The sequence below is a fragment of the Neofelis nebulosa genome, chromosome 7 (genome assembly GCF_028018385.1).
Source record: "Neofelis nebulosa isolate mNeoNeb1 chromosome 7, mNeoNeb1.pri, whole genome shotgun sequence".
Classification (NCBI taxonomy): domain Eukaryota; kingdom Metazoa; phylum Chordata; class Mammalia; order Carnivora; family Felidae; genus Neofelis; species Neofelis nebulosa.
In genome coordinates, this window is record NC_080788.1 from 149,124,506 (window position 1) to 149,133,726 (window position 9,221).

Genomic DNA, 9,221 nt, shown 5'->3' on the forward strand with positions numbered 1-9,221 from the left:
CGGGCCCCTTGTGACTGAAGGTAGGGTTTCAGTACACCCCCAACAAAGGAAATGGAAGCACAGGATTTATGGCTTACAGAGCCCGGAACAAGAGGGCACAAGGACCCAGGGAAGGGCAGGCCTCCATCCCACATTCGCAATGATCAGGACATAGAAAACAAGGTAGCAAGTACAGGATTTCTTGGGAGCGGATGGGGCTGAATTCGCTAACTTTCACAGGCTCACCTCTGTGTTATTCTAGAAGGTGCTTGGGAAACCAAAGTGGGAACCCTAGGCAGATTCTTATCTACGGTTAAACTCACTGAAAAGTAGGCAAGAGAAAGAGAGCAGGGATTCACCTTTCCTGGTCTCCCTCTGGATGCCAGAGTCATCCATAAACACTTGTGCCTACCTTTCTGATTGATGTATGGGGTGCTCCTTTCAGCCTCATGGTCTCAGTCTCCCACATTTGGAAATTTGCTCTCCAGCGAGGCACAGCTTGCGCTAGTGGATCCTAATGCCAGTCCCCTTCCCTCACAGCCCGCAGACACCCCCGTGTGGGGCAGGCAGTATGGGTGCGTGGTAGCCCTCCATTATCCTGAGCCCACATGGGACTGGGGGAAGATAGATTACCGGAGAATGAGAAACTTTTCAGTCCACAACAGCATAGTTTTGGAGAAAACTCATGAAGTTGCCAATAAAGGAGCTTGTGTCAACTTCTCTTAATTCTGGAACCAGACACTTCTGCTCAAGACACAGCTCTGACTCAGGTCCTCTTCCGAGAAACGAAGGCTCAGTATGGGCTCTTACAGGCCTAAAAACTACATAAAAGCCACAAGCATGCAGTTTTCAAGTTTTATTTCAGAGTGCTGGTCGGTGACCCATGAGAGACCTGGTGTCAGAGCTGTGATGTGCCTGAGGACCCCTGTGTCTCCCGCAGACCCTTGGAAATGTGGATGTCAACTGTGCCGCCTCAATACTGTATTTTTACAGATGCACCAGATGCATTGTCTATAGTTGTTCAGGGGTCTGGAGGCTAAATTATGGATTGTCTTCTCCAAAAATCGCTTCCTTAACTTTCTCTGTGTTTATAGTTCTAACATTTCCAGAAACACAAAGAGGAATGCAGCTATTATGGCATAAATGTGACCAAAACCCACTCTGAGATATACCATGGATTCATGACTTTGCCTGACTGGCTGAATTCTTCTCGGAGGGGTCCACAACCTGTGCTCCCACCAGTGCCTTGTCCGTGCACCATGGAGGATCCCAGCCTATGTGGCAGTGGCAGTTCCTGTTATGGTTGCACATCCCTCTGTGACTGCATTTCTCTGGGATACAGTCATAATTCAGCTGAGCCCCACTGCCAGTGCAGTAGGTATCCCGACAGAACTTTCCAGAAGCACAGGAAATACTGCTTCTTACATGAGCAATCTGGGTTGTTCCTGTGCTACGCTGTGAATCCAGCCCCAAACATCAGAACCCTGGATCTCCGACAGATGGAATCCAACATGCCCTTGCAGTTGAGGGAGATGTGTGACATTCCTACACTGCAGCCTTCCACACGGCACACCTGTATGGGAACAGGTTCAGCATTGAATTCCCCGGGGTCTTCTGCAGTGTCCATGTCGGCTGCCTTTGTGATTTATGGTATAGCAGACATCTTCACCTTTCCCAGAATTTCTGCCAAAGCTTTCTTGGCAGTGAATAGTGCGGTCAGTGCAGTTTCCATGATAGCAGCAGCCCTCTTCAGTGCACGCGGTTCCATCTTGCATATGGAAGTTATCAGGGTATGCCAAGGTCACCCCATGGCAGAACTCTGGAAGATCACGTATATTATGGATTGGTCTGCAGGGTGTCCAAGCAGCGGAGTTGGTGCAGTCTGTATAGCATCTGCCTGTATTACCTTTGCCCCCAGGGGTTCAGATACAATCACGCATACAGCCTAGATTGCTGTAGCACTGGTTGAATGAGCCGCAGTCACACTGCTTTCCTGGATCCACTATGTAGTTTCCATAATGATAGTGGGTCAGGCTTTTATTTAAATGCACCATTTCAGTGTTGAACATGCACTTGCCTGTTCCACAAGTCATTATGTGCTGCATATGAATGAAGGAACAGTTACTGAAAGCTTCCATTATACCAGTTAATTGGGTCCTAATGCAGTTGGACCTTTTTTGGCAAGCACATTCATCAGTGTCAATGCACAAGCCACAATTTCTTGCCATCTGATGTGTTGCTATGACAGACAAGAGTAAATAATGTCTGCCTAAATAACTCAGAATGATGGCATATAAGCCATTGGTGGATGTCATATAGAATATACAACTGGAGTGCCATGAACCTCATGGGGCCCATCTCAAATCACATTAAGGGTGGATGTGTTTTAAGAAATCGAAAATACTTTGACTCATACTATTGAAGAGAAAAAAGGACTCTGATGCAACACACAATTGCCCGTGTGAGCTTGACGTCTCTCAGTATAAATGACCATGAAACCAATAACTTACATCAGTACCATGAAATATTGACTCAATTAAGCTAACTAGCCTTACTAGGAATTGGGCACTTTTTTCATATGGTTAACATACTATACATTGTTTTGAAACTGAGAGCAAGTCCTTTGAAAATTCTGTGATGGGATGCACAGAACTTACTAGAGATCCTTGGGGCTGCACTGGCATTTCCTTGAGGAACAGGGGGTCCCCTGTCCTCCTTATATCCTAGGTTATATGTAGGTCCCATTGCACAGATGTCTGCGACTATCTGAGAAACAAAGTGTTCAAACCATTGGAAATCACCGAGGGGTCTCATTTCATAGGCAAGTTAATCCAACTTCATGATATCTTCAAGGCTGCCATAGCCTGTGTCGATTGTGACCATGGAAAGAGGAATCTCCTCCAGGTAGCCGAGGTAGTAACAGTCTGGAGGCATGAAAGTGTAGTCAGGATGCTCCCTGAGCATCCTGAGTCATCATCAGCAGAGTCTGGACCAAAAGATTTTCTTGTGCTGCATGTGCATAACATGTCTCTTGCCCCCAAAATGCAGGCTATAGGACGGACAGCCAGGCATCTGAATGCCCTTGCTGTGGTGCGGCTCCTTCTTGGGAATTATCATCTCAGAGGAGATGTAGCACCATGAGGGATGCCCTTGAGAACCCTGCACAGGAGCCAGCACTGCCCAGAGTGCAAACAGCAAGAGGGGTGCCCTCAGGGTGACCTGGCCCTCTGCCAGCCTCATGCCCCTGCTCAGAGACATCTGCCAGTGAGAATGGATAAATGGAGGATCCTCAGCAAAGCCAGGTCTAGACCATCAGAGAGAACAGAGGGCTGTGCCAGGTGGCCAGCACCCTGCACGTGGGGGCCACCTGTGGGGTTCGGCAACAGTCCCAGGGTGTGGCATTGTGTGACCCTGCACATCAGTTAAGCTGGGGTGGATGTGGGAGGGTCAGGTGGGCCATGGTCAAGAGTGATCACATGGACATGGGTAGGGATTTGGACCCAGAGGCATGGCTCTAGTCAACACCTTCAATCTTTCTTCCACCTACTTGCATATGTGCTATGCAGTTATATCACCCTGAACTTCTCTACCAAATCCATGTCCTGTGGTACTGCTGGGTCACTTTCTTTGGATGACTACTTTTCCTCATTACAGAGACCACTGCTTTTGCTTCCTTGTGATGTGGAGGTAAACATTGTCAATTTTACCTTTATGGGTGATGCAAAAAATCTCTTTGTAGTTTTGTGTGACTTATTCTCCTTGGCTATTAGTTTGCAAGCCATTTGATCCTTTTGGTTTTTACTTTGAAGGTTCCTCTGAGTTCACTGAGGAAAACATTTGTCAGTATTCTGAGTGATTATAGGTGAACTACAAGGTTGTATTTTAGTATTTTCTTATGCCAGCTGGGGAGAACAGAAAGTACTGCTGACCATGTGTGAGCCCCAGGGGTTTTCTCCTCTAATCCCTTATGGTGGTTCTTTCCTGGCCTCTGGCAGTCTCCTCCCATGTAGTTTGGTTCCCTCTTCAGCTGGAGATGGAGGGGAGTTCAGGTTGCTTTGGCAGCTTGCACCATGGAGTCTGCCCATGATCAAAAGATGGTTTTGACCATGGCACTCCCTTGCTTGAATAAGTACCTCTACTGCTTTAAAACACCCTGGGTCAGGGAGAAACCTCAGAGGTGGCGTTTGGACAAGAGTTTGCCTTCTCTCCAGTGGCTGGCCTTCTGAATATAGCTCAAATTCCTTTGCCACCCAAACTAAAACTTTGAACATTGACCTTTCCAGCAACAGGCAGCTGAATTTGGGTTTTGATAATAATGAAATGGAGAGTGAAATGGCAGTTTCCAGGGCCTTGCAGGGAGGGTCAGTGAGGAGTAGATCTCAAGGGCTATGATTTTGTGTTATGCAAGATGATTAACTTCTAGAGGAGTCTCCACATCATTACCCCTGTAATTTACAATACTGTAATGTATGGTTAAAATTTTGTGAAGAGTGTGGATCTCATGTTAGTGAGATCTTACCACAATATAAAAGTGGAAGACACGAGTTTTGCTTCTCACACAACAGTGTGCTGAACTGCATGGACACACTCTCTACTGATAATTTGAAAACAATTAAAAAAAAACTTATATGTTTTGAAAACTAACCCTGAGGATATGTCATTTACAGATATCTTCTTCCATTCCATAGGTTGTTTTTTTGTTTTGTTGATTGTTTCCTTCACCGTGCAGAAGCTTGCTATTTTGAGGTAGTCTCTCTCTATATATAATTTTCTTGTATTATATTAATGTAAATTCAATCTGTTAACATACAGCGTAGTACTGATTTTAGGGGTGGAATTTAGAGAACCATCGCATACATATAACACCCAGTTCTCATTTCACCCAGTGCCCTCCTTAATGGCCACATGCCATTTAGCCCACCTCCCCCACTTCCCCTCAGTTTGTTCTCTGTATTTAAGAGTGTCTTCTGGGGGCGCCTGGGTGGCGCAGTCGGTTAAGCGTCCGACTTCAGCCAGGTCACGATCTCGCGGTCCGTGAGTTCGAGCCCCGCGTCGGGCTCTGGGCTGATGGCTCGGAGCCTGGAGCCTGTTTCCGATTCTGTGTCTCCCTCTCTCTCTGCCCCTCCCCCGTTCATGCTCTGTCTCTCTCTGTCCCAAAAATAAAAAAAAAAAAAACAAAACGTTGAAGAGTGTCTTCTGGTTTCCTCCCTCTCTGTTTTGATTTATTTTATTTTTCCTTTCTGTATGTTGTGTTTCTTATATTCCACTAATGTGTGAAATCATAGGATATTTGACTTTTTCTGACTGACTTGTTCCACTTAGCATAATACACTGTAGTTCCATCCACATTATTGTAATTGGCAAGATGTCATTCTTTTTGATGGCTAAGTAATATTGCATTGTATATATTTACCACCTCTTCTTTATGCATTCATGTGTTGATGAATATTTGGGCTGTTCCACAATTTGTTTTTTGTTGATAAGGCTGCCATAAAGATTGGGATGCACGTGCCCTTTCGAATCAGCCTTTTGGTGTCCTTTGGATACCTTTGGTATCCTTGGATAAATGCAATTGCTTGATCACAGGATAGTTCCGTTTTTCATTTTTTGAGGAATCTCCACACTGTTTTCCAGAGTGGCTGTGCCAGTTTGCATTACCATCAACAGTGCGAAAGGGTTTCGCTTTCTCTGCATCCTTGCTGACATTTTGTGTTTTCTGAATTGTTAATTTTAGTCATTGTGACAGGTGTCAGTTGGTATCTCATTGTGGTTTTGCTTTATATTTCACTGATGAAGAGTGTTGTTGAGCATCTTTATTCATGTCTTTTTTGCCATCTGGATGTCTTCTTTGGAAAAATATGTATTCGTGTCTTCTGCCCATTTCTTCACTGGATTATTTGTTTTTTGAGTGTTGAGTTTGGTAAGTTCTTTATAGATTTTGGATACTAACCCATTGTCTGAGATGTCATACAAATATCTCCCCCCATTTTGTCAGTTGCCTTTTAGTTTTGTTGATTTGTTCTTTGCTGTGCAGAAGCTTTTTATCTTGATGAGATCCCAATAGTTTATTTTTGCTATTGTTTCCCTTGCCTCTGGGGACATGTCTAGTAAGAAATTGTTCTGGCCAAGGTCAAAGAGGTTGGTGCCTGTGTCCTCCTCTAGGATTTTGATGGTTTCCTGTCTCACATTTAGGTCTTTCATTCAATTTGTATTTATTTTTGTGTGTACTGTAAGAAAGTGGTCCAGGTTCATTACAAGTTCACGATGCTGTCCAGTTTTCCCAACACCAGTTGTTGAAGGGACTTTTTCCATTTGATAGTCTTTCCTGCTCTGTCAAAGATTAGTTGATCATATAGTGATGTGTCCATTTCAGGGTTTTCTAATCTTTTCCATCAATCTATGTGTCTATTTTTTTCCAGTATCATCCTGTCTTGACGACTACAGCATTGTAAGATAGCTTGATATCCGAATTGTGTAGTCTCCAGGTTTTTTTCTTTTTCAAGATCTTTGGTTATTTGGGGTCTTTTGTGGTTCCATGATAATTTTAGAGTTATTTGTTCTAGCTCTGTGAAAAATGCTGGTATTAATTTGACAAGAAATTGAATTATTTGCATTGAATGTCTAGGTTGCTTTGGATAGTATTGTCATTTAACAATGATTTTTCTTTTAATCCATGTGCATGGAATATTTTTCCATTTCTTTGTGTTTTCTTCAATTTCTTCCATAAATGTCCCAGACTTTTCAGAGTACAGATCTTTTACTTCTTTACTTAGGTTTATTTCTAGTATATTATGGTTTTTGGTGTAATTTTAAATGGGATTGATTCCTTGGTTTCTCTTTCTCCTGCTTCATTATTGGTGTATAGAAATGTAACAAATTTCTATATGTTGATTTTGTATGCTACAAATTTACAGGTTTTTGTACCAGTTCTAGCGGGTTTTTTTTTTTTTTGGTTGAGTCTTTCAGGTTTTCTATATATGGTATAAAATTCAACTCCAGAACTGAATAATCCTATTAAAAAATGGCCAGAAGACATGAATAAGCATTTTTCCAAATGTGACCTACAGATTGTCAATAAACACATGAAAAGATGGTCAACATTACTCCTCATCAGGGAAATATAAATCCAAACTACAATGAAATATCAACTCACACTGGTCAGAAAGGCTGAACTCAACAGCACAAGAAACAACAGGTGTTGGTGAGGATGCAGAGAAAGAGGATCCTTTTCGAGGTGCTGGTGGGAATGCACACTGGCACAGCCACTATGGAAAACAGCATGGAGGTTCCTTAGAAAGCTAAAAATACAACTACATTATGATAGAACAAATGCACTACTAGGTATTTACCCAAAGGATACAAAAATGCTAATTTAAGGGAATTGTACCTCTATGTTTATAGCAGCTATGTCACAAACAGCCCAGCTATGGAAACAACCCAGCCGAAGTATGAATTGATTGATGAATGGGTATAGAATACGTGGTATATCTACATAACCCCGTCCACGCACACTGGAATATTTCTCAGCCGCAAAAGGAATGACATTAGCTATTGTTAAGGACAGGGATGGGCCTAGAGAGTATTATATTTACTGAAATAAGTCAGAGAAAGACAAATATATGATTTCATCCATATGAAGAATTTAAGAAACAACAAATGGGCAAAGGGACAAATAAGAGAGAAGAGGCAAACCAAGAAATAGGCGATTTTTTCAATGTTCACTTATTTATTTAGAGAGAGAATGGGAGGTGGGGCAGAGGTAGATGGGAAGAGAATCCCAAGGAAACGTCGTGCTGTCAGTGCAGAAACCAAAGTGGGGCTCGATCTCAGGAATGATGAGATCAAGACAAGAGCCCAGATCAAGAGTCGTGGGCCTAACCCATGGAACCACGTAAGCCCACAAAACAGATACTTAACTATAGGGGAAAAACTGCTGGTTACCCTGGGGAGGGTGTGTGGAGGGATGGGGAGGTAGTTGATGGGGATTAAGGGGAGCGCTCATAACGAACACTGGGTGCTGTATTGCAATGTTGAATCACTATATTTTACACCTGAAAGTAATATTACATTGCATGTTAACTAACTGGAATTTGAAGAAAAACTCAAATAATGTATTTATAGTGCCTGTAAATGGCCATGTTGGCATACAGCCCATGAAGAAGCATCTATTGCAGAAAATATACTACCAGAAAGAATACCTAGACTATTTGAACTAAGTTATGTTGTTTTCCTTTCCCACCCCAGATCAGCAAGAAGAAACTCCAGTGCAAGTAACTGTGATTATAGGCATGTGCCACAGAGCCTGGCTGCAACCTCCCCTCCAGACTGTTGTAGCCAATACACACGGTTCCCGGTGACCAGCTCCTGTTCAGAGGACTCTTTCCCAGAGGGACAGGATGTCAGTGACCCTAAGCTGTTTGCTGTTGAGGCCAAGCCCCAGCAGGTGCCTGAGATGTGCGACTCACTCATTGTTGGCAGCCACACTCCCAGGAAGGAAGCTCTGCCCTGGGCACAGTCCACTAGGGATGCTGGGAACCTGATCACCCCAGACCTGACTTGTATGGCAGGAGTCTCATGCCAACAGGACAAGTAAGCCACAAGGCAGTGAAGCTGCCAGCCACCCCTAAACAGAGCCCTCAGTTTCCAAACTGTTTGGAATCCTGTTTGTCCCCGACATGCCCTGCAGCTGCAGACCTTTGCCCAGAGAATTGCCCAGGGTAAGGGGGAGATGGAGCAATCCTCTAAATCAAGGAGCAAATCTGTTCCTATAGAACTGACTTCATTTCCAGCTAACTGTGAGGAAGAAGGTCTGGGCCTCATGTTGTGGGAGAGTCAGGTGCAGGAGACAGATGGTTTCAGTGGAGGATTCCTAACCTACTCCCCCTCACCTGCAGGAGAGAGCCAGGGACAGTGGAGGGAACAGCTCCTTTCAGAACACACATCAGAGTATGATCTCAACAAGTCTCCATTCAGAGGAGTCCGAGGTTGTAGGGTTCAGTCTGTGGAGACTCCATACATCAGAGGGTGGTTGAACATAGGAGTGCTGTCAAATGAAGCAGAGTATCTCATCATGTGGTTTAGGAAAGAAAGAGATAAGGAATGCCCAACCAAACCACTGTCACCATGGTCTGGCTGTGTGAATGTCCCAGGTCACACCACCTCTGTAATTATGGGACTCCCGCCCTTCCCTCCACATCATGTCTTTGAGTTTCACCTGGTTTCAGGTGTGCATCAGTAGTGTC

General features: G+C 44.0%; 1 pseudogene; it reads right to left on the reverse strand.

Moving 5' to 3' along the window:
- Positions 1 to 1,020: 1,020 nt before the first annotated feature.
- On the reverse strand, positions 1,021 to 3,237 carry LOC131518041 (disintegrin and metalloproteinase domain-containing protein 21-like; annotated as a pseudogene).
- Positions 3,238 to 9,221: the final 5,984 nt, after the last annotated feature.